A 24981-nucleotide genomic window follows, 5' to 3' on the forward strand; every position below is an offset into this window, starting at 1 on the left:
GCAGACAGTGTGCTGAAGTTTTGATAAGATAACAATAAACAGAAGCTGAAGACCGAAAAATTCCAATGCCTCTCTGGTTCCTGACACAGAACTGCTCCAGGCGGGTCTCCCCTGCCAGGGGAGCCCCCAGGGAGTTGCCCAGCTTGGGACCCACAAACTCACACTCCTGGGATCTCCTGGTCTTTGCAAGCAGAATTGTTGTCACTCTGGGTGATGGTGCCAGCTCCTTTCTAGGGCCTGCTGAGAGTCACCTTTTGTACCGAGCAGGGGATCACAGACCCGCTTGTCTCTTCTCCACCCAGGTTTTTTCCAGCACTGTGGGAAGCAGTCGCTGGGAAACTCCTTTTCTTTGTCCCAGCCAGAGCGGGATGAAGGCTGGGAAGTCTTTGTCTCCAGTTCCAGACTGAGAAGCCCATCAGTGAAGCTGAACAAGGGATGAAGGTAACATCTGCTCCTCCTCCCCTTGGCCAGGAGAGACCTCAGGGACCCTGAAACTCCTGCTGGTTAAAATTAAGTCATATTGCAGTCAGAGTGCATTGACTTTGTCATTTTTGACCTGATTTTGGTCATCATTTGGTGAAAATGGCTCTAAGAGCTTTGACTTTACAGACTGATGGCAATAAACAAAAAACTTGCCTGTGAGTTTTAGGGTCACACATCTGTCCCTGCTCACTCAGGGGTTACAAAGGCCTTACTGCCCACCTGTGAATTCCAGGTTTCTGCTCCACTTCTTGTACCTCTCATTAACACAAAAAACCATCTGGGCTGCCCAGTGGCAGCAGTGTCTGTCTTAATCTGGTGATACTCAGCGAAATTTATTTCATGTGTCACATGTTCATAACAGGTCAGGCTTGAGCAGCTTTTGGGCTGCCTAAACACAAAGATGGGTGTTTGTTTTTGGCCCCAGGACAAGCTTACTCACAGTTTTTATGCTGCCTGGTGAAGGTTTCTGTGCTGCTCTCTGCCCTGTGAGCCTGGCTTTGGCATTGGTGATGAGGTGACAGAAAAGGTTTCTGTTTGCTTGGGAGATTATGGCAGTGGGAGCATAAAGTTGTGGCTGAGAAAGCAGCAGGCTGCAAGCTACAAATAAGCTGTCAGAGCAAGGAAATGCTTAAACCCAGCCCAGACTTCACCCACAGTCTGCTGGGAGCAGAGGCAAACACAGGGTTCTCCTGCACAGCAAGCCCTGGGGAGAGCCCCAGCAGGATGGGTGAAGGTGTCAGCAGCCTGCTGCAAATCTAGGCCACAGCAGCTCTTGCTAGCCACGAAAGCTGAGCCTTAGCAAAACCCTGACATGAATTTTGAATGTGTTTGGTGTCTGGCCAAGAAGCTTTTTTTTTTTTTTTTCCCTTGCTCAAACTTTTCCGCTACGACTGGCAGAGCTGCAGCAATGGGGGATTGCACAATGCTGGGTCCCAGGGCTCCGAAAAACAGGGGAAAGGCACAGAGCATCCCAGATTGAAATAAGAACTATGATGAAACTGTTCAATAGTATGAATATATGGCATGAATGGATGAATGTGGTTCATTACTTCATCTTGTAGAATTATCAGAAAAACCAAGAAGATGCAGGAGATATCAGGGAAAAGACGAGCCTTGGTTTGTTTTAGAGACTGCTCTTATTTTGTGTTTCTTCAGTGGGCAGGAGAATCTTTCCCCCATTGCTCTCTGCAGCCTTTTCTTGATAAATGATTAGAAATTGAGAGACCTCCTGTAGATTTGTGCTGGGCAATTTGTTGGCTGGCTTGTAGTGCAGAGAAATTTACGTGAGATAAACCTCTGGCCCCATGTAATTCGGAAGGATCATGATCCCCACTCCCTTGGCACAACAGTGAAACCAAAAGAACAGTATCTATTAGGCTTTAGAGAGTAATTCAATGCTTCCATTTTGATCATGCTTGCCCACAGTCACCAGGCACAGCAAAAATCAGGTAGACACCCAAATCTTCATTGTCCCCTTTATCCTCCCCATCTGGTTTTCATCTGGTCACAGAGAGACAATAATAGTCTTTGGGGAGATGAAGAAACAGAAACTAACACCAAGAAGATAATTACAGTGGGGTTGTGGAGGTCAGAAGAGCATCTCAAAGTAACAAGGAGATTGGGGAGCTGCATTAGCTGAACCTTTTGCAGGAGAGGACAAATCCTCTGTTTCATTATTGAGCTTTATTTGCCCCCAGAGTTTAAACCAGCGATGCTTCTGCTGGAACTCACTTGCTGTGGCAGGTTTTGTATTGACTTTCAGATTACCGAGTGTTCATTGCTGAATTTACAGAAAATAGTGTGGGGATTTTACTGCTGAGAGCTGGTGCAAGGAGTGGGGAAATAAGAAAAAGGAGTTCTGTGCAAAAGCTTGCAGGATTATACAGCTGAGGAGCTGTATTTGATTTAAAGCCCAGACATGTAACGCTCTCCCCAAGTTACCTACCATAAATTTTAAGCTGATCTTATAGTTTTGATGATATACTTTTTATGATGCATTTCATGCCTCATTTCCAGGCAGATTTACAGCCCTTACACAATGCTGGATGAGTGACTCCACATGCTTCATGTCAACAAGTTCTTTTCCTTTTTTTTTTTTTTTTTTTTTAAATCCCCCTGAAACTCCTGCTGGTTAAAATTAAGTCATATTGCAGTCAGAGTGCATTTACTTTGTCTTTTTTGACCTGCTTTTGGTCATCATTTGGTGAAAATGGCCCCAAGAGCTTTGACTTCACAGATTGATGGCAATAAACAAGGGCTGGCATCTGTAGAAATTTCAAAATTGAAACTGGGACTTTCATATCTATAAACACACACACATATATATATACATACGTATATATGTTGTTGGTTTTGTTTGTGTGTTTTGGTTCCTGTTTTTTTTTGGTTTCTTTTTTTGTGTGTTCGTTTGTTTGTTTGTGGTTTTTTGTTTTGTTTTGACCACCTGGGTTTTGACAGGATTAAAGGGCAAGGTGAAGCCTATCCTACACCTACAAGGTGCCTCTTCCAAAATAATCTCACCCCCAGAAACAGAGAAAGATCAATGTCACATTTTACAGGCTTACAGATGTGAAAATATCTACAGATGCAGAGTAGCCAACAATAACTTAGCACAAATCATGAGCTGCTGGAAAGAAAAATACCCTTCCACTGGGCTTGGAATAACTGCTGTGGCTTGGAGAGGATTTTTCCCAAATGTTCTGGCTGATGCTTTGCCTCTGATGGGTCCCATCACCAACCCTCTACCACCCCAAAGCCTTGCACCTGTCAAAGCCAGCATCAGCAAGCAAAACACCCTGTTTATTTCTATTTACTTCTGAATAAGCACAAGTATATTTATATTTATTTCCAAAACCCTCAAGAGCTTAAAGGTTTGACTAAGGCTGCTAGGACAGAGTTGCCTTGGCTTATTCCTCGACATGGGGGAGCAGGAATCTGCAGGAGCAGGAGGAATGTGCCCAGGATGTCACATCTCAGCATGATGGAACCACAAGGCCGTTGTACCTGACTCACACAGGATGTGGGTTTTTTTGCCAGCTTGCCCTGAAATGTGGAAATTTAGGCCATTAATCCCTAAAGGGGAATAAGCATCTGTGTGGGGTGTTGCAAGGCTGAGAGCTGTGCCCACGGCACCAGGAAAGGACAGGCTGAATCACAGGAGGAAGGGATGATGCTGGGATCATCCAGGCAGGTTATCCACAGGGGTGTTCCAGCCTGGTGGCACAGTGACCCATCTCCTGTCCCTCAGGCAAGGGACAGGCTCTCTGCTGAGATGTTTAATCCCTGCTGGGTCCAGCAGCCCTGCAGAAGATGGTGGTTGGAGGGACACTGCCTGGATTCCACCCAGATTTTGCCTCGTCAGCGAGGCAGGAAGCATTCCAGCCATGGAAAAACACCTAGTTTATCCTGGGGGCTGTTCTTGTTTTCCAAACTTGGAGGCAGCAGCAGAGGGACACTGTAAAAGGGTTGGCAGATGTACCCAGTGCCCAACACAGCTGGAGCCAGCATCCCTGGGATGCTCCCTGCTCCCACAGGAGCCCGTGGGCAGGCCAGGGAAGCTGCTTCTCAGGGAGCTGCTTCAGGAGCAGAGATTTATGTGTTTGACAGGAGCAAAGTCTGTTCTGATGCCTCAGGTTTTGGCTTTTCTATTTTTCACATTCTGTGCTGCTTTAGTGTGTGGGTCTGGGCTTCACATTAGGGGATGGTGAGCTCTCCTCACAGAGCAGAGAGACAAAACAATTCCTTCTCCAGCTGGGGACCAAGGACAAATGATCCAAATCACAGGCCCAAGAGCACAAACAACGTGGGCTGGAGGGAGAAAAACAAGCAGGATGGGACTGCATGGGCTGGAGCTGGAATGGGACAATGAACTGCAATGTGCCAATGGAGCAGAGCTGATCACAGTGAGAGCCCCCGGGAGCGCTCGTGCATTTTGGGACCATTTTGGGTTGTGCTTCCCAAGGTGGATCCATGGAGGCCTCTTAATAAATCCTTACCTTTTTCTTTAGCTCTGTCTAGTCTCTGTTCTAGGTGAACCTTCACCAGGCTTCATTTCCAGCAGCTCCTGCTGGCTCTGGGGTTGCAGGGAGGTGGCTGCTCTGCCTCGGCTGATTTTCCAGTCCCACATATTTGGCTCTGGGTATCAAGGGCTCCACAGCACAGGGAAGAGCCTCTGCCCAAGGACAGAACAAGTTGCTAAAGTATTTTCTCTCTATAAAAATGACAGTAGCTTCTTTCAGGCTTCTGCCCGACCGTTCATGAAGAAAAGCTAAGAACAAATTCCTCATGTGCAGCATATTTCTCTTTACGACCTGCAAAGCAGTTTATGGATTTTCTTTAGGCAGAGCTGATTTATCTCACACCTCCCTCCACTCCCAGAAGAGGCCTGTCTTCTCTTTTTTATTTCTTTAAGCCTGGCCTTTCCACATTGTTCCTTCTAGCAGCCCAAACACTGCCTGGGCATCCTCTCCCTGCTTTGCACCCAACCAATCACTGCAATGAGGAGCAGCTTTGTTGTCTCTTCTGGTCCTCTGTTGCTTTGATGATTGGGCTTTAGGCAGCAAAGAAAAGCCCAGACAGATACCCCCAAAGCTGGATTTCAGACCTTTTGTTCTCCATGTCACAAAGAACCAAGTGCTTCATCAGTTCCCTTTCTGCTTTTTGTTTTCCTGTGGGATGTTGCATCTCTCCATGTGCGAGTTTAGCCTGTTGTGGAGCAGCTGGAAAAGCTGCTGTGGGGACAACTCACATATTAAAATTCAAAAAGAGAGGAATTAAGACAATTTCTATACTCCAAAGATAAAAAAGCTGGGGGAAAAAATGTAGACTGTGGGTCACAAATATCACTGACCTCACTCTTCATGGTGTCACCTGCTGCTCCTCTCTGCTGCCCCCAGCAATGGCTTTGGACCCCAGCACCTCTGCTCCCCTTTGTCCTCTCACCTCTCCTCATATGGGATCTGCCAAAACCTTTTCCACAAAAGATTGTCGGAACCTGGCAAAGTTCTTTTGGCACAGCTTGAAAACAAAAGTTTCTTTGTTTTAATTTCTGTTTTCCAGCAAAGGTCCAATGTCCTTTTCCACAGTGGGAAGAAATGTTTTCAGTTCATTTCCCTGACAGCTGCTATACCTTGTATATTCTCATTTCCTGCAAATCCTCTCTTAACACCATTAGCAAATCTTCCCAGTCCTGTTCTCCCCAGGAAGTGTTTGTATTTGCTTGTACATTTTCTTGTCTTTTTTTCCTCATCTAGTTAAAGCTGTAGATTCTTCAGGGTGAAGAAAAGAGCTACACTTTGAGTTTCTCTTTGAAATCTTTGGCTTTATTTGGGTTAGATCACCAAGAAAAGGGGCAGCAGAGGTATTGTCTGCTCCATGCAAGTCCACATTTAGAGAAATTTTGTGTTTGAATATTTTGCATTTTAAAGCAGAGGATAGTTTAAGGACTGGATTATCTGGAGTTCCTATGCCACTCAGCTGTCCATCACTCCAGATGTTTTCTTGGCATTATTCCTTTGCAGCAAACAGTGCTCTCACTCCTGCTGCCCAGAACCAGCTAAATGCCCAAATGTGCTGAGACTCCTGTGGTTTGTCCCTCATCCAAGAAGCCTTTCCAAGGCACCTGAGTGAACTGAAAATGCAAATTTAATGTTGAGTTGGCAGCAGTCTGCAGTGGGCAGGGATGAGATCTCCATACCAGACTCACCTCCTTTCCTGCTGGTCTCACTGAGTCTGTCACAGCTTGTTATCCAAAAGTGATGCTCCAGAGAGCTGTTATGGCTTCAGCCTCTGAGATGGGCAGAGAAAATGGTCAAATCTGTCTGCAAAATGTGTGTGAGTGGAAGCCAGCCAAGAGTTATGGAAACAGGCAGGTATTTATAAAATAATGGTCTTTGCAGTGTCTCCTTCCCTGCAGGGATGGGGTTTGGCCATGGCAATGGTGGCTCTCTGCTTCTTTATCAGGGCCCAGGAGCTCACATGATCCTAAACTTTAGAATTTGTGAAAATCTTTACATTTTCACTGTTTTCTGTTAGCTACACTGACAGAAAATACAGTAAAAAAACCAATACAGAAGTCCAGCAGCAATGAAAGCAAAAGTGGGTTTGGTATCTAGTTCAGCTAAGATAAATTTATTTCCTTCCAGTGGTGTTCCAGGAAAAGTGGCAGCAATGACAGATACAAAGATAATTTTGCCTATAATTATGTGATGACAATCCTCTTCCTTTCCTAACATATCACTAATATTTCAAGCCTGCTTTGCCACACAGCTCTAGCAAAGTTTGATTATTTCCAACTGGAGGAATAAATAAAATAACGGAGAGCTGCTGCACTCGATAGTGCCTCATGGCTGGTGGTCTGGCAGATGAGCCATAGGAATACTTAGAGGAAAAGCATCTTGGAGAGCTTTAAAAGCCTTCCTTAGACATGGATATATGTGTGATTCCATCCACTCCTCTGCCCCAGCCATGACAAATAAACACTACCAGTGTCAGTTAGAGCAGTCCTGGTGAAGGGCAGCAGCAGCTCGTTCAAAAAAGGGATTGCAGCTGAAATCTGGATGCAAAACTCTGCCTGCCCTGCCCAGGGAAGAGGGCAAATGTTCTCAGGGAGAGGGATGTCACAGAAAAAGAAAACCCAAAATGTTTCCTACCCTCATGCCAAGTATTTCTTTCTCTCCTGGGGAAAGGTTGACCCCTTTTCCTTCGGGGATGATGTGAGAAGCAACAGACCCTTCAGCCACGTCATAGCAGACAAAGCCTTTCCTTTGTCTGTGCAGGTTTTGTCCAGGAGCAGAGGAATTAATGAGCACTATAATTAATTTCATGTTTGAATTTTTTTAATCAGCCAACGAAGACTGTAAGTAATAATTGCATGAGTAAGAGCAGAAGAAAAGAGATACATTGTGGTGTCTGCTGCAAGCTGTATTTTTCTGGAAACAATGACTAATCCCGCTTTTCCAGCAGAGGATTTGATGTACATCCAGGCTGAGTGCATGAATCAGTGCTGACAACCAACAAACTGCAACTCTTCTTGCTCCTGGAACTCTCTGCTTTTGCTTCTGGACTGGAAGGGTGTGATTTGCTTCCTCTTGAGTCCATTGAACTTCTGCTGCTGCTGGGGAAGGTGACAGCAGAGGGCTTGTCAGGGTTGTCCCCTCGTGTCAGCACCCAAGGAGTGGCAGATGTCACCACTACTCAGTCTGACCTGCTGTGGTGGGGCTGTGACACATCCTGGGCACCAAACCCAGGGTGAGCACTGTGTTGGGGAGCTTTTTTTTCTTATCACCAACAGTTCAGGACTGTTGGGAGACGTTCCTTGAGCTTTTATTGCAGCATCAGCCTCATCACATGGTGGAGGCAGTTGGAAGGCGGCAAAACTCACGTACAACCAGCAGCAACTGTTCTAGCTAGTTACTAGATTGTTCCAGCTAGTTACTAGGATTGTTTTTAGCTAGTTACTAGGATTGTTCTAGTTAGTTACTAGGATTGTTCTAGTTAGTTACTAGGGTTAACCCAGCTAGTTACTAGTATTGTTCTAGTTAGTTACTAGAATTGTTTTTAGCTAGTTACTAAAATTGTTATCATTAGTTACTAGGATTGTTCTAGCTAGTTACTAGAGTTGTTCTAGTTAGTAGGATTGTTCTAGTTAGTTACTAGGATTGTTCTAGGTAGTTACTAGAATTGTTCCAGTTAGTTACTAGAATTGTTTTTAGCTAGTTACTAGGATTGTTCTAGTTAGTTACTAGGATTGTTCTAGCTAGTTACTAGAATTTTTCTAGTTAGTTACTAGAATTAGCCCAGCTAGTTACTAGGATTGTTCTAGTTAGTTACTAGGATTGTTCTAGCTAGTTACTAGAACTGTTTTTAGCTAGTTACTAGGATTGTTGTAGATAGTTGCTAGAATTGTTTCAGTTAGTTACTAGGATTGTTCTAGCTAGTTACTAGAATTGTTTTTAGCTAGTTACTAGGATTGTTCTAGCTAGTTACTAGAAGCACACGTACACCTCCTTCACACGATGCTTGCTTGTCTGCCTTCTATTAACAATACACAATACTCCATTATTATTAAGCTTAAAACCTTCTGCTATCTTGCTAAGCATGTTTTTCTGCAGTTTTAAGGTCTGTCTTAGCCAAGCCTAAAACTCGAGCTATTGTTTCATGTCCTTGCTTGCTGTACTATTGTAACTTTTTCTGCTTTGAAACTTTGCAGCTGCGGCTAGCTCTAATTTCTCTGCCCTTTCTGTTTCTAAAACTTACTTTTCTGACTTTCTAAAAACCTTTTTACCTTTACTATTTCCCACAAGCACTGCCCCCATGATGTGCTGCTAGTGCTGATCACCCCCAAAACTCCTCACAGGAGTTATGGAGTTGCAATTCCAGGAAATCATCCCCATTTGTGCCTGTAATCAGTGGATTTAAAAGGAAGGTTAAGGCTGTAGTAACAAGCATGAAGGGTTGCTCATGCAACAGCAATCCCATCTGCTAAACAACCCCAGGAGCAGCTGTGTTTAATAGAACTAAGCTTGCTCCAACAGCCTCCCCAGCTGGAAGAGTCTGAGATCACCCAGAAGAATAAAAATGAGCAGGGAAGAGGTGGGTCATAACCAATATCTGCCTTTTCAGCACCACATTTCCACAGGGAGCAAATGGGGGAGAGTGGAGCTGCAGGAGGGTGGGCACAACAAGGAGCTGCTTTGGAAAGACACTTGCCAAAAAAGCCAGAGATTTTCACCATTATTAATGTCAGTTCATGTGCCTTTATGTTTTCCTAAATTCTATTTTTTCAGTGTGGTGCAAAAAATCTATCAAGGACTTTAATTTTCCAGTGGTTTGTCAGTATAAAAAGTGCCATTCCCACCCAGCCTGTTGTTCCCAGTGTAAATATGTTTTTAGGCACAGAGCAATATAATCCTACAGATTTGCAGAGAAGCTGCAAACCCTCCTGGCAGTGCCTGAGGCAGCATAAAGGCTCTGTTTCCTATTTATGGAAAACCAAAGGCCATTTATCTCCTTGATTCCCCTGAGATTTTCTATAGCTTAGTCAATAACCATGAATTACTGCTTGGTCGAGTTATTTTAGGGAAAATGGGATAGGATGGGAAGAGGATGTGCCTCAGCAAACAACCAGTGTCTCTAGCCTGGCTTCCAAATGGGGCCATAGTGAGGCCCTCTCCCCTTCCCTATATTTCACTGCAAAAATTAGGCTTTCATTTAAAACTTCTTTGATTAGAAGTGAGTTTAGAGCTTGCACTGCTGATCTGTGGCTCCTGAAAGGATTCCATCCCCACACCCCTAAACCTGTTGGTCCTGGGAACTGCTGGATTGTTGCCATAGGGGATTTCAGCTAGAGGTGAAGGAATTACCTGGCAGGAGGGGACCCAAATGGGGATGAAGAGAGACACGGGGCAGGGAGAAGATGCAGGGACCTCCCAACCATGGTGGCTGCTCACTGTCCCTCAGTCCTGCCTGGGACAGGCAGAATTTTTTCTCCCCGTAGACATTCCGTCATTGCAAAGCTTTTATTGAGCCATTCCAGCCATAAAGAAAAAAACAAACCAACAAAAACCCAAACAAATAAACAAAAAAAATCCCCACTAACCACCCCCCCCCCCAAAAAAAAAAAAAAAAAAAAAAAACCAAAAAAAAGGAAATCTTTAAATCTTCCTGATTGGACCAAGAGAAATTCCTCGTGGTTTGACGGGTTAGACTTCAGCTATGTGCTGGCAGAGGGCCCAGCTGGAGGAGGGCTGGGGGATGCATCCATGGCACTGAGACTTTTTGGAGTGTCCTGGGTGTCCCTCAAAGTGCTCCAGGATCCTCCAGGGCACCCCTCGTGGTTTTATTCCTCAGCTGATGGTTGCTTCTGCTGTTGTCACAAGATTTGCCTCTCACCAGTGACTCTTTGGCAGCCCCAGAGCTGTTATTCGATTGATGTTTACTCTGCAATTAACACCCTCCTATTTATTTCTGCCCTCAGCACCTCACCTCGGTTTGTAGGGAGCCTTATGTTTCTGAAGTGCTTTGGCAAAAGTGAAGGGTGAAGTGGAGTTATTTCTGGGCTTGTTTTAAAAAGAAACACCCTGAAAGGCAGATTATTTATTTGTTTTATTTTATTTCTAGGAGAAGATGCTGAGGGAGGTGTAAACCCCTATGCAAGATCATCCCAGGAAAGGAACTAAAGGAGCCAGAAATTAGGTACAATTCTTCCCTTATTGTTTTTTGGTAATAATTATTTGTAGAAAATCAAGCTTCGAGATAAAATACTCTAGCCTTTGAGATGATACAATATTTCAAAATTAAGAAAAAAAGAAAAATTCCCTTCATTGGAAAGTTCTAAGAAGCAGGGGGTGAAAGGAAGTTCCTGATCGATTTCTTATGGAAGTTCTTCCCCGACTCCATATCTGAACGGATGTTTTAAATTACATGGTGGCTTTGGAAGTGTAGTAATTTCTGCTGGGAGTTTAGTAGTTCCCGGGTTTGCTGTCAAGAAGAGCTGTCTACTCTCCCTGTAGCTTCTCTAATTAGGCTGTAAGTTTGCAAGAAAAGACTCCAGTCTCAGATTTTCCTGCTCCATTGGATGATTTCCCATTTTATCAGGGCACTGTGGAGCTCTTGGGAAGTTTTTTTTCCTATTTTTGCTGTCCCCACTGCAAGTTTAACTGGCATCTTAATGAAATCATGCTGCCAGACTCATCTTTTTTTCATTTGATCTTTTCTCACTCAGCAGCTCAGTGAGTTGTTTCAGCTTTAGGGTATCTGAAATCTTTATGGCAATTGTTTTGTTAAACATGGCCTGGTTTAAGAAAGAGTGACATGATTTGGGACAGTTCTTTGTTTCCATAGCACCAAATTGGATTTGTAGGGGGATTCACCAAGAGGAAGGGCGTGCTGGTCAGAGGTGAGATGATATTTGGTTGGACAGATATTTTTTAATTGCTTTTTTGAAGGTACAAATGTGGATCATTCCCTAGGGAAATTATCTGTAAATAGGATATCTATCGTGCCTTGAAGGTTTTGTCATTTTAGAGATGTTTGTAATTGAAAGCAGATAAACTGAAGTCTACCTTTTGTATCTAACACAAAAGAAGTAGAAATCATCTCGCTGAGAACAATTACTGATGTAATTATAATAAATATTAATGTCACTGTAATGCCCCTTGCTCAAGTTCTTACACTGGCTCAGAGCCTTTGCCCTCCAGCTCTCCCTTCCACAGAATTTCTCAGATTCATTCAACTATTCCCATGTGTTCCAGGGCAATAACTGAGGTTTTGGAACGTATCTGGGGCAGCTGGTTCCTGCATGGATCTTCCTTGGTGACTCTGCTGCTGCTGGATGTCACTGCTGCCCTTGTGAAGAGCAGAGGGCCAGGGTAATCAGCCCTAACTCGAATGGAAACTAAAGCCAGTTTGTTTCTTTTAAAAAAGGGGTTAAATTGCTGGTCTGGTCAGGAAGGAACTGGAAGAGGGTCATTTGTGCCAATGGTGGCTCCTGGAAGATGCAGCAGACAGAAAGAGATTCATGTTTGGGTTTTAATCCTCTGCACCAGGACAGAAACCCAAGACTTGTGTGCTGTGATAAAATCCCATGAAGGTCATAAATGTGCACCAATCCATTTTAACAGAGCCTAAAGAGCTCTGAGGGGGTTATTTCTGCTGCTCTGAGCAGTGTTAACAATCTGCTGTGGTGCCTCAGCCCTAGAGAAAGAAGAAATCCTGGCAATAAAAGCACCTCCTCCAGTAACACCTTCACTGCTGGCACTGCTGACAGGGCTGTGAGCTCACATGAAAGATCACCACTACAGAGCACACACCTCCCAGGCACTTTTAGCACATGGAAACCACAAAATGAGAAAAAAAAAAAAAAAAAAGCACAAATCAGGGCTGAAACATGACATTTCCACCTCCACATACAGGAAATAAGAATGTTTCAGTAGGGCTGGCACGAAAGGGACTGAGCTCAGCTTTATCATCTTGGGAAAGCAATAAACACCCACCTTTGAGCAGAGCTGGAGGTCACCCCATTCTTCCTGCACACCCACTGTGGTTCTCTTGATCCTGTCTCCTGCCATCCCACAGAGGGGCTGGAATAACAAGGATGTCCTGCAGTGGATAGGAGATTGCTGAGGCACAGGACTCAGTTTTGTCCATAGCACAGCAAAAAGAGCCACTCTGTGCTCCAAAAAGCTCCTTGAACTTCCAAAGAAAATTCCAGAATAAAGGAATAGAGGTGGTCTGCTAGATGGGCTCCAAGCACAGTTAGGGCAATGGAAGGGGAAGGTTTTCATGGAGACTTTTGTTTTTCTACAGCTGGAAGAGGGAAGGCTGCGTGCAGAGCATGGGCAGGATTTTGCTTGCAACTTCAAAATCTCATAATTCATAGAATCATAGAATGATTTGTGTTGTAAGGGATCTTTAAGGTCATCTAGCTTCAAGCTTCACATTGCCCAGATATTTCATGTTTCATATTTCATATATGAATAAATAAAGAGCAGGTATAGAGCTGAGTTTTTGTTGTGGCATTCATGTTACCGGGGTCCCAAGAGCTCAGATTTCAGCCTTAAATTTCATTGCTAAAAGGAAATGTTCAGTGCAAGCTGTGGTAATACTGGCATGGGTTATGTGGACCTTTCAGAAGGGACCTCACCTACTAGAAATGCTCCTGCCTTTCCAACTCTCCTTCTCTTTGCCACCCCTGGAAGAACCTCGTGAGTATATCTGGTATTATCTTTTCATTCCTGGAACAGAGAAGTCTTGGAGAAATGTCTTCTTTTGCTCCTCGAAGGGCTGTGGTAGAGAGCATGAATTGTGGTGTGTCCTGTGGCTGGAAATGTCAGAAGGGGGCCCCTCTCTGGAGACAGAAATCCCAAAATCCCAGGTTTCCTTCTGCTGAATCCAGAGATACTGTGCGGGATGGGATCGTGGGTTTGTTGTTCAACAGGGCTGGTTAACAGCAGCTTAGATTTCAGGAAAGGCAAGGTAAGAAATTCCTTCTCCTTATTGTTTGTTCTCCAGGATGGAATTCAGTGTCTGAGTGTCCTGCCTAACTTCACGAGTAGCTTGCTTCCTGGATGTCTTGAAACAGATGACCTGGAACAGATAGAACTTGGCTTTTTCCTCCTGCAGCTGTGAGGGACAGGAATACTGATCTCCCATTGTTGTTTCCTGGAATTCACACCCCTTTCTGAATTAGCTCCTCCAGGTCGATTCTTCATTTTGAACAGGTTTAGCTTGATGCTGCCATCTCCAAGTACTGCTCAAAACACTCCCTTCCAGAGGTGGAATAACTTCAGGGGTGCCATTCCATGAGCTATCAAAACCTCTCCATGCACTGTGGCCAGAGACCTGACGGGATCTGTGGGAATACTCTTGCCTGATGTTCCTTCCCCAAGAGGAGCCGTGGCAGTGTCACTCTCTGGTAGTGTCATCTGAGTGTAGTTTAACTCCCTGAGCTTCTGAGCAACACAAATTCCTAATTCAGGTCTTACCCTTGGCATCTTCCTGCCCAGTCCAGCTTCTGATCTTGCTGGAAGACCAGTTTGTTTGCAGGTGTTTGAGGGCAGGCTTTACAGCAGGATGCTTCTGTCAGTAGTGACCTTTCAGGAATGCTGCTGGAAGAAAATCCTGACAACCACCACCGAATGGAGAGGTGTGGGTGTTAACAACCCTCAGCGCTCACTGGAATGGACTGGAGGAACTGGGAGTGGGTTTTGGCTAAATGATTTATCCTCCCTTTCACCACTTCCTCCATATCTGCCTCTCTTGGACCATACCTGGTGGCAGGCATGTCAGACACAGTTAGTTTGATGTGGGATTATTTTATGTCTATCCACCTGAAAACAATTGTCATGAAACATCAAAACCTTAGTATTTCCTAGTGTTTATTTAATATTTTCCTCTTGGCTTCTTGTCCTTAATGCAGCAACTGGAAGCAAAAGAAATATCTTGCACTTAGCTTGCACTTTCTCCTCCTGCTGACTCTTCTGTTTTATTTCAAATTTGGAGGCTTTCTCTAGAAAACAAGCATGAATAAAGTACTTAATGAAAGCTCACATGGTAGCTTAACTTTTCAGGGTCCAGCACTGCTGTAGTTTATTTACTTGCCAAGTAATTACCAGTTTGAAATTGCAGTTCTACTCCCAAGTTTTAGGGCAGTCAATTTAAACAGGAAAGATCATCTTCAAGGTCAGACAGGTCTGAGAGACTTTAATGTCCTTGTTCCTGATGTGGAGAGGGCACAGCCTCATCCAGGTCAGTGGGGAGTTTGTCTTTCCTTGCACCAAAATCTCCAGCCAAGTGTGGGAGATGTGTGGAGCTCCCTGGTTTTCTGTTTGCTGCCCAAGTGATGTCAGCCAGGCTACTTTTAACTGGGGCACAACAATTGGTCCTATTTTATCCCTCCTTTAGTGGTTTAATTAAATTTTATAGCTTCAAGCCCCATACTCAGCTGCCAGGGAAATCTAAATTTCCATCAGTAAATGTTCTTAAACAGCCAAAAAATACCTGTGACCTTATATTTACTTAAAATGTGGCAGTGATGAGAAGATGGAAGTTTTAAACACAGTAATAGGATAATAAGAGAAGGCTGTATCACCTATAGACCATCTTGGGGCAGGCCTGAAGAGTGGCCTAGAGGAGGTGGGAATGCAGAGGTGAGGTGATTTAGGAGCAGACCCTATCTGAATCTTTACTCAGGTATGAAGCCTTTGCTTTTTATGTAGCATTTATTGAAACAGTCACCAATTCCACACCTCTGCCTTTCCCATGGCGAGTAGACCTTAAACCTTATCTTGTCCTGCACCCTGCCATGGCCAGGGACACCTTCCTTGTTGGTTTTTTATTTTAGTTTTTATAGAGATGGGGTAACTGAGAGGCATTTTAAAAGATTTTATTCCATTATCAGTCTAGATGGATAGTGAGACACACTATTACTTCTAACACAAATCACCTATATTTTTTCCCCACGTGCTCCTACTACAATGCATCTTTCACACTTCTAATTCTCTAAAATGGCTAATCTTTTTGTAAGACTATATTTTGAAACTTATTAAAACTTTTTTCTAGTTCAGTCTCTCTCTCAACAATATCATCTCTATTCCATGGCCTTCCTAAATCAGCACACCTCATCTCAGATGTACAGAACTGTGTGAGCTTTCTGTCAGGTCTTGGAGAATTCTTTACAAATTCATTTCTCACGCTTCCTCTATCCCAGGTTGCTCCAACCCCCATCCAAGGTGGCCTTGGACACTTCCAGGTCTGAGGAAATCTGCAGATAATGTCATAAAAGATGTCACGGATCAGGCACGTGAGAGTATCACAAATTGCTTACGGCTACTGGTGTGACCAGATATGAAATATTGGTTTACAGCTCTTTTAGGGCTGGCTGATATCTCTCAGTGTTGTAAATGCACACTCTTCAATCAGTGGATTTCCATTCACCTTTTCTGTGGTGATCTCCCCAAAAAGACCCAGACTAAGAGTACTTTTTGAACCAAAAATGTTAAGGAGGTACAAAACCTTCACAATAACCTGGATGTGCTCCCTGTTTCACCCAATCCAGCAAAATCATAACCTGTTACCTGGGAGATGTGTTTTCTTCTCCCTTTTAGGAGCTCCCTGCTGTTTCCACAGCTTAGAAGAAGGGAATGGTTATGGGGAGACGGTCCTACTTTCCAGGAGAAATCCTCACTGATATAAATCTGTTCACTGCATTTTATCAGATCAGTGAGGCAGGCAAAGCACAAGAAGTGACAACAAAGCAGGTAAGAGATCCCCACTGGTTGTGTGCCCAAATGTTACAATCAAAAGCTTTACATCAGCCATGTGCTCTTTTTCAGGGAGGAGGAGGACATCAGGAAGTCTCCTAATCCTTGCTGTGTTGCCAAATGATGGAAATGTGGAAGCTGCCAGAAAGAACAGGGATCAGAAGTGTAAGTATTCAATTTTTGGAGGGGGATAAAACTAACTATCCCATGGGGAAAAAAGATAAAAGCCCTGCAGTTCAGTGTTGGATCTGTCTCTGAAAGGTATTTAAGATGACTTGTTAAAATACTTCTTAAAATACTCTCTCAGTTTATGGTGGTGGTTTCTGAGTGCTTTCAAGTGTCTCCTTTGAAGCTGTATTAGGATGTGTGGCACAATTCAAACCAAAGCAGCCCAGGCTGAGAAGCCAGAGAACATAACTCAAATGGAGTTTTCCTGACCACTCTGAAGATCTTTTTTTTTTTTTAATAGGTCCATTTCTAATCAATCTGGGAAGTGACTCAAAAAAAGATCACAACAACACATGCTTGCAGGTGTGTACTTTGAAGATCACCCTGTGCTGAAGAGTTTTATTTTCATTTTGAAAATAAACTACTTTGAAATGGAGCTTTCCTGCAGGGTTATTTGTGCAGGCTGTGTGCTTCAGGAGTTCTGCAGAAGGCCCCACATGGGACCTCCTGCCTCCCAGGGGCGTGGGGTGATGAGCTGGATCTCCCACTCAGACAGTTGAAGCACTTAGGGCTGAAGTCACCAATGGAAAATGCTGGTTGATTGTGGTTTTGCTCAGCATGTCTCTGTCCGAAGCACAGATCCTTAATCTTCCCCTCTTTGGCTTGCTGCCCAGCTAGAAAACCCCTGAAAATCCACTCCATTTCCACCAGGAGATTCCTGAGGCATCAGAATGTCCCTTCTGCTGATGTTTCTGGGCAAGCTGGCCGTCGTTGCCCTCAGGGGAGGTGGGGGCAGAGATACAGGTCTTCATTCCCATCCTGGGACCATGACCGCTCCTCCATTTGTCTTGTCTTCTCCAGAGGCCTCTGCCTACGAGGGGAGGGTGTTCCCAAAGCATTTTTTAGTCACGGAGCTCAGTCTTGAGAGTTGATTGAGAGCTGAGCCAGAGCATGGCCATCCACAGAGACAAGGGCTGGCACCAGGGCATGGGACACAGGAGGAATTCTTGGCCCAGGGGTAAGGGAGATGTCCCACACCTCGAAGTTGACTCCTCTAGCACTGAATGAGCAGGTGAGGGCTGTGGTTTTCCTCAGGACTCTGCTTCAGGGTGTTTATCCAGCCGTGGATGGATAACACAGACTAGGAGCCAGCGCCCAGTTCCCTGCAAGGCTGTGGCTGCAGGCATGCTTCTTCCCTTGGCATTTTCTCTTGGCCAGCAGCTCCCTGATTCCCATGCCAAATGTTTTGGAGCCTGGGCCAAGGTGTCCTGCTGTCTCCATGGGCTGGAAAAGGAGCCTTGGCAGCACTGCCTGCTCTGCACTTAGGATGTCCCAGCTGCCTGGGCTCCTCAGGGATTTAACCCTGCCTGGTTTGCCTGAAGCTCCAGGCAAGCTCTTGTTCACAGCTGACCACAGCAGCTCAGATCACTATTAAATTATGAGTAAATTATCCTTGCCAGCTTTTTCATCATCACAGAAATCCATACAGACAAGTCTTGCTATTTTTCTCCCCACTTCTTTACCCTACTAGCTTTAAAGTGTGGTAGAAAAGGCTGGTTTAATTACCTTTCTCTTGCTGATGAACTTCCTAAAGCACAATAAGCTCAATAAGAAAAAAATACACCCTGAATGATGTGCTCACAGCATCTCAGAGATCCACAAACCCAAGCAACTGTATGGCTAATTTGCCTCGTGTCATTAATCATGTGTTATCTCCGTGGAGAGAATGGGCTTGGCATTACTGCAATGAGTTTTCCTAATAGCTCGTGTTAATGAAGGAGCGATTCTGGAATAAGGAAGTCAAGCAAAGAGCAAGGCCAGCAGCAGAGGAGGCAGAGGGCGTGCCTTGGGATCACACTGAGTGGAGGCAGTAAAAAATCCCTGTGGTTGTGCAAGGGCCCTGGGGAACACGGCAGTTTTCACACATCACGCCATCGGAGGCTGGGGTGCTGCGTGCCTGATAAGAAGTTTGAGCATGACTTCAGCCAGTGGGCAGGTGGCTGCCGTCTCTCCAGAAGCTTTGCCAGGCTGGATGCCCATGACCTGGCTTCTCTTGAAGGTCTGCATTTGTTCCCACGCTCTTATTAACCCACTTCCATTAGTTGTGTTGAGCAATGTGCCATCCTGGTGCCAAAGCAGGAGAGGAGGAAAGAAGGTGAGATTTAACCTTCCCACCTTTCCAACTAGGGAGAGAAAAAGGTCTGGAGAGGGTCAGTGCAGAGGGGCTGGATCCTGTCGTCTGCGCCACGGAAGGTTGTTCTTGGGTTTGTGGGTACTGCTGAAAGCTCTAAAGTCTGTGAGGACCCTTGCAGGGTATGTGACCTAAGTGTTACTGTGATTTATTGAATTAACTGTTCAGGGGAGAGCTGGGGGAAGTCCCTAAACCACTGACCGGTGTTGTACTGGGGAAAGACCTTGCCCATCCCACCCCTTCCCCACCAGGAGCAGGAGCCTGGGCAGTGAGCAGGGTGAACCCTCTGCTCTGGAGATGGAAAGCAGTTCCCACAAGCAACCACCCAACATCTGTCAGGCACTTCAGCTGCAGCTCATAATACTTTTATTTTCCCCTTTGTTCTCTGTCTTTTATCCTCTGATGACTTACCAGGCCACCCAAACCAGACGAGATCCCTGGGTCAGCGTCTCACACAGCAGAACAATATCAGGGCAAAGAAATTCTCCCCCAGTTCCTAGGGAAAAGGGCAGTAGCACTTCTCAGAAGGTTTATTTAAACATGGCTGTTTATTTTTGCTGGAGATTGAGTTACCTTCCCTTATAGGAGCAATGTTTTTGGAATCCTCCTTGTTTCGCCTGTAATAAATCACAGTTGTCTGAAGGAAAGGAGAGGGGCTCTTTGTCATTTGTCTTTGCTTTTCCTCCATTGGCAAGTGAAGGAAGTGCCCCAAAAAGAGTAATTTATTATGAACTTGCTTTTGACATTGCTGGCAAGTCCTTGGCATGCTGGCTACATAAATTACTGCCCTATCTCTGGGCAGACAGAGCACAAAGGCACAGCTCTTGTTTCTAATTGTAGGTTGGCAGGACCTCTGCTATCAGGCAACACAGACAACAAAGAGAACAAGAAGAAAGGCTCCCAGCTGGCTCTCAGCAAGGGTGGCAGGGCTGGAGGGAGGGGACCCCAGGTCCTGTTGTGACTCCAAGCCATGTTTTGTCCCGGCAGCTGCCAACAAGCACACGGCCCAAACTCGCTGGCTGGTGTTGTGGCTCCTCGCGGGCCACGGGCTCCGTTCCCCCGCGCGGGCAGGCAACAATGCCGAGTTGCACCCAGGGCTCTTTGATTTTAATTCTCTCTGAGGGGATGGCATTTGGGCTGAGGCACAGCACAGTGACCTCGGGGAACAGCAGACTGATGGCGAAGACTAAGACTTCAAAGAAGTTCTGAAGTGGCTCTGACTCTTCTCATCCCCTCTCTTTTCTTTTTGTTCATTTTTTTTGTTTGTTTGTGTATTTGTTTTGTTTTGATCAATTTTTCATTGAGATTTGCTGCTCTGGGCTAAATTGTTTGGAAGTGTTTGGCTGATAGAACAGCTGGAACTGGTAATGTCCAGCATCTAACAGGCTCTGTTATGATGTTGTTTTACTGTTTTTCCCCCATGAAGTTCTGAAGAGCTTTTAGTTGGAAGAATGACTATTTTTTTGGTGTAACCATGAATGTGTACATCTAGAGAAACTGAGGTTGTATAAGTAGGATAGGAATAGATCATACATCAACAAGTGAGCACTGGGAAAAGGAAAATAAAGGGTGAAAATCACGGAACTTCTTTAATTTTAAATGCCATTTTCCTAGGGGATTGCAGTCCTCATCTCTCTGTCCCTGATCACTTCTTTATGGCTTGAGACAGAAACGTGCTGGGCAATGAGACAATGAGAAATATCTCTCAGGTGGCAGAAGTGGAGATGTTTTTTAGGAAAAAAGGAACCTTCCCAGCACTGCCCACCATTAATGTGGTAGATATGCCTTTATTTGGGATCCTGGTAGAGAACTCTTTTATCCATTTGAGCTAAAAATGGTGAGTGTTCAGCTCCTTCTGCTGAATAGTTTTGTTTCAGTTGCCTCCTTTTGAGCCCTCAATGTTATTGGATTTTCCTGAGTATCTTGGTGTAAAGGTGGTGTTCTTTGATTTTTATTTGTCATTTATGAGATTAGTATACATTCTGCTTTATCTGTTGTAACCTTTGAATGCTGACATACTGCAGAGCTGACTACACTCAAGAAAATAAAATATATACACTCAAGAAAATAAAAAAGGTGCAGTTATTTTAGGCTTTACAAGGCTGGAAACAGGGAAAATTGGTTTGATTTCCAGTCCCCATCTCTCTTCAGTGGCATTCGGGATTTACAAGGACTTGGAGGGTGTATGGTTCAGCAAAAACATTTCCCCAGATTAGGTGATGCTCATTCCTTGGTCTCCTTTAAAAACAATAAAAGAAATTTCATCAGATCATGGAGCTTGGAAATTCAAATCAGAGTCTTACACAAATAATCCAGGTTTTGGGGAGCTAAGTGGGTTTTTTGGCACTGATTGGTTTTATTATGGATGGAGCCACAGCAGAACCACATTAGAAAAGGGTATTGTTACAACACTTTCAGTATCAACAATGCTACTTGGAGAGGAATAATCTGTTCCAGATGACTGTTAAGAACGTCTGTCCTTTTTAGAAGGTTTAGAAGGGGTTTTTTTTGTTGGTTTTTTTTTTTTTTTTTTTTTTTTTTTTTTTTTTTTTTGTTTAGTTGATTTATTCTGATAAAATTTGGGATCATTTAGTCTCCTGTCAAAGAGCCAGTAAACATGAAGATAATGTGATTCACAGAAAGGGCAGTTTGAGAGGCTACTTTCATTTAATTCAATTAGATGGGCTTTTATACTGGATTTATTTGTTTTATCTTGACTATTGTAGCAAATTTTTCTCTTCATGAAAGAGGAGGCAGGGTACAATTACTGCAGACATCAAAACTGCTGGGTTAATTCCAGGACTTTTCCATGCCACTGGCAAGTAATGGGACTGCAGTTACCTGCATAAGTAACTGGATGTAACAGCAGCCACTGATAAAACAGAGGGATTTTGAGAGGCTTGATGGAAAAACTCTATTTGTGATATATATCACACCAACATTTCCCACCAGACCCATGAGCAAGGCAGGCATCTAACTGAACAGTTTGAAATGAAAGCAAAAAGATATTTTAAATTTGGCTTTGTTGGACATGACTGGGGGGAGCCTGGGAAACTAAACCTGTAAACCTACAGGTTTCTTCCATGTCTTTGTGCCCTTCCTTTGTCCTGCTCCTGGGATAACACCCATGGTGTTTACAGCACTGATGGGGACACATTTGGGATCTCCTTTCCATCACTGATGCCCCTCTGTCCCAAATCATCCTGCACAGAGATACAACAGGCAAGACAAGGCTGGGAACACCCCTGGACAGAGCTCAGGAGCAACAGCACAGGAAAATATCCCATGGCCAGTCTGGCAAGGGGCAATTTTTGAACCTCCCTCTGGATTTCTGGTTTGCCAGGGATTTCAGCTCATGGGTTTGTGCCTGTCCCCAGGCACAAGGGTGTGAGCAAATGCTGTTGTGGTGTGCCTCAGCTTTTTATTGTCTGCTCTATCTGGGCTCCCTCCCAGCTCCTCCCTAGGCCATTGCTCAGCTCCCCTTGATGCCTCAGGTTTTGGCTTTTCTATTTTTCACACTCTGTGCTGCTTTAGTGTGTGGGTCTGGGCTTCACATTAGGGGATGGTGAGCTCTCCTCACAGAGCAGGGAGACAAAACAATTCCTTCTCCAGCTGGGCACCAAGGACAAATGATCCCAATCTCAGGCCCAAGAGCACAAACAACGTGGGCTGGAGAGAGAAAAACAAGCAGGATGGGACTGCATGGGCTGGAGCTGGAATGGGACAATGAACTGCAATGTGCCAATGGAGCAGAGCTGATCCCAGTGAGAGCCCCCGGGAGCGCTCGTGCATTTTGGGACCATTTGGGTTCATCTTGGGTGCAGCCCTGGCTGGGCTCTGGTGCTGCCCAAGGTGCATCCATGGAGGAGATCCTTTTAATAAATCCCTGCTTTATTCTGTAACTCTGCCCAGCCTCTTCCAGCTCAGCCTTCACAAGGCATCACCCTGGATCAGGTATTCCCAGGAGCCACGGGGAGTGCAGTGGGGGCTGTCTGCCTCTGGATGCCTCTTCCACTGCGCAAGGCCCTTGGTGACCCGCCTGACAAAGCTCAACGTTCACCCCTGCTCTCTGCATTCCCAGCACATCTACTTCCATCCACATCCATCTCTCCAGCCACTGGATTTTCCCTCTGAGGACTTTGTTTTGCCTTTGAGTGTTACTCCAGCAGGCATTAGTTAAGCCTGAAAGGCTTTTGAAGATGTTTCCCAGAGCTGAGGGCTGCTGAGCATTCAGCAGGGGAAGAGTTTGGGGAGCTTTGTTAGTCCTGGATGAGCAGATTCCTGTTTTGCTTTTGAAATAGATCTGCACCCGCTTGGTTAACAAAATATTATGCTCAGGGTAACTACCTGAGCCACCTCGCCAAGCCAAAGAGCCCTCTGAGGGTTCCAGAAAAGCCAATATTAAATCCAGAGACATCAACATTAGTGAAGTAGGACTAAATTATCTCCAGCTGGTGCTGGCTCTCGCCTGAGGCTCTGAAATAAGTAGCGCCCTGGAAAAGAAGGAAAGATGAAGGCTGTGCTAACGAGGAGCAGAACCAAGCTTGGAGCTCAGGTCACCTTCTGTTTCCAGCCCTATCAAGTCCAGTCAGTGACAATTTTTCACCTCCCATCCCTGGTGCACCAGCCACTCCATCAAAGACAAATTCCTCTGGCAATGAGAAGGATCCAGTCCCACTCTTGGAGCACTGGGGACGTGGGCTGCCCCTGCTTCCAAGGTTTAGGTGAGAAGCAGAGATCCCTTGAAACTTCTGTTTCTCTTCATTCAATTAACTTTTTGTAACTGCTAATTGCATGTTAACCATGATCAGAACTCACTACCAAGGGCTTCTCTCCTCCAGGAGAGCAGCACCTTTGAGTACAAGCCTTGGAATATTTTGGGAAAATGATGGGTAAATATCAACCACTGATCTGTGTTGAACATGACTTAGAATAGCAATGTATGAGCAAGTTAAAAATCAGCTCTAACATCACCTGGATACTGAGAAACCTTCACAGAGTGTTTCTGATCACTTCCTATGACAAAAGGGGTCTTAGAAGAAACAGGGATTTCAGACATGAATGATTTACTGCTGTGATTGGTAAGCTCTCCTCTCATATGTACCATACTGTTATTTTTAATTAACATCTCCAGAGTCTCTGGAAAGCCCTACTTGCCATGTGAATCTCTACATCTAAGCAACATTGGAAACACCTCTACTCCTAACTGTACCTCGAGCTGCAGAATCATAGAATGGGTTGGGTTGGGAGGGACCTTAAGAATCCTCTTGTTCCAATCCACCTTCCACTTTCCCAGGGTGCTCCAAGCCCTGTCCAGCCTGGCCTTGGACACTTCCAGGGATCCAGGGGCGGCCACAGCTGCTCTGGGCAAGAAGGAGATGGGTATTTGTATGAGTGTGGCACTTGTGCAGCACTGTGGGGCACGTTGTTGGGCAGAGATGGATATAATGAGGCATGGAAAACATAAATTCAGCTGGCTGGGAGCACGGGGTGAGTAATTATCCCTGTGGGAACACAGCAGGTGGATTAGTTACTGGGCTGCCTCTGCAATAAGCAATTAAGGGAAAACATCTGTTTCACATCTCCCGTTCCTCCTTTTCCAGGATACTCCTCCAGTTTGTCTCTCTGATGCTGCAGCCTGGAGACAAGTCATTTCTGCAGCGAGGCTGTGCAAACATCATGTGTTCCTGTGTGGAAAGCAGGGGAGGTGGCCAGGAGCAACAGGACACGGTGAGGAACATCCGGAATCGACTCCTGACTCCCTTGTTTTATTTTCTCTTGGGTTCTGCCTTGTTCCATTCCAGAAGGAAGCTGCTTCCAGGGACTGGGAGCAGCCCCGTTGGAGGTGCAGAAAATAAACCAGCTCTGCTCAGTGACTCAGTATCTCTGCTGCCATCTGGAGTAAGAGGAAAGCCTGAGCATCTGTCCGACTGCTTGGTCGAGGTTTTTAAAGTGAGTTTTGTTCAATTAGCCAAGCTGATAACTGGTTTTCAAGGTTTTGGCAAGGCTCTGTTTGCACCAGGAAAGGTTTCCATGCTCACCAGGGTATCCATGGCTGAGGCTGTGTGTCCTTGTGCTGCTGAAAATTGAGAACAAATGAAGCAAAACCATTTTTGTGTTACCAGCAGGATTTCTTTCTGCTCTGGGTGTGTTTAATTGGGAGAGATTCTGTTCAGAATGATGGTAAATCCAGAATAACCCTGCTTTAGGGAAGCTGGTTGCAATGCTGCTGCTTCTGTAGCATACAAGTAAAAGAAGGGATTTCCCCCTTAAATTGTGGGTATTTCTTACTGGGATAAGTTATCCAGTAACTAAATCTGATTGTCTATAGATTATCACAATGGCTGTGGATCTACCTGCTAAGAAAACATAGAAAAA

General features: G+C 45.0%; 1 long non-coding RNA gene across 1 annotated transcript; it reads left to right on the top strand.

Annotated features, from left to right (window-relative positions):
• Positions 1-310: 310 nt before the first annotated feature.
• LOC137481414 (uncharacterized) lies at positions 311-15236 on the top strand. The gene is made up of 3 exons (XR_011003486.1): positions 311-441; positions 10603-10677; positions 13495-15236. It is a non-coding gene; the product is annotated as an uncharacterized lncRNA (long non-coding RNA).
• The last annotated feature ends 9745 nt before the right edge of the window (positions 15237-24981 follow it).

The sequence above is a fragment of the Anomalospiza imberbis genome, chromosome 12, assembly GCF_031753505.1.
Source record: "Anomalospiza imberbis isolate Cuckoo-Finch-1a 21T00152 chromosome 12, ASM3175350v1, whole genome shotgun sequence".
Taxonomy (NCBI): Eukaryota; Metazoa; Chordata; class Aves; order Passeriformes; family Viduidae; genus Anomalospiza; species Anomalospiza imberbis.